The following is a 1,106-nucleotide window of genomic DNA, read 5'->3' as shown; positions in this document are numbered from 1 at the left end:
GACAGCTGTGGTGTTGGAGAAGACTCTTGAGAGTCCCTTGGACTGCAAGGAGATCCAACCAGTCCTTCTGAAGGAGATCAGCCCTGGGATTTCTTTGGAGGGAATGATGCTAAAGCTGAAACTCCAGTACTTTGGCCACCTGATGTGAAGAGCTGACTCATTGGAAAAGACTCTGATGCTGGAAGGGATTGGGGGCAGAAGGGGAAAGGGATGACAGAGGATGAGATGGCTGGATGGCATCACTGACTCGATGGACGTGAGTCTGAGTGAGCTCCGGGAGATGGTAATAGACAGGGAGGCCTGGCGTGCTGGGATTCATGGAGTCACAAAGAGTCGGACACAACTGAGCGACTGAACTGAACTGAACTGAACTATCCACCAACTCCCCGGAGTACCTGGTGCTTCCAGAACCCCTGTGACCCAAGCAGCTGCACCACTTCCACAGCTGGCTCTCACTGGGGCAAACCCAAGCCCTCCAGGGCAGCCTCAGGAGCAAACCCCAGTGGACAACCCACATGCCGAGGTGGAAATAAAACCACAATTGAAACCCAGGAGCAGTGTGACTAAGGAAGAAGACCCAAAACCTGCCTATCAGCTGTGCAAGCTGCAGATTAAATCCACATGATCAACTAAGCAGACTCTGTGTCTGTGGAATATATAAAATGTCTTTGAGAGCTCCCATAAAAGGAAATGCACTAGTTCTGATAGCTGTGGATATTGGAGCCAAGAACACAGAGAAGTAGGACCAGATTAGAATCTGAGCTGCCTGCATAACAGGTCCAGAGATGAGCACAGTGTTGGAGGTTATACTAGGGAGGTGAGGTGGACTGTGACTCCCAGCAAGGGAAAGAACTCTGACAGCAGTGACTCAAGAAAAAACATTTATTATTCTTATGTTTTGATTTGTTCTGTAGATTCTTTTGGATCTCCACCCCCACCCCCCCGCCATTGTATTTTGGTACTGTTTTCGTTTTATTGGCACTAATTAACCTTTTGAGCCTTTTTTTTTTTTTTTTTTGCCTTTTTTTTCCCCTCAGTCATATTTTTTATTATTGTTATAAACCCCTGCCTCTACATTGGGCTTTTGCAGTTTCAGGGAGATTTCC

The sequence above is a fragment of the Bison bison genome, unplaced genomic scaffold, assembly GCF_000754665.1.
Source record: "Bison bison bison isolate TAMUID 2011002044 unplaced genomic scaffold, Bison_UMD1.0 scf7180017864312, whole genome shotgun sequence".
In the NCBI taxonomy this organism is placed as follows: domain Eukaryota; kingdom Metazoa; phylum Chordata; class Mammalia; order Artiodactyla; family Bovidae; genus Bison; species Bison bison.
This window is presented reverse-complemented; position numbering follows the sequence as displayed.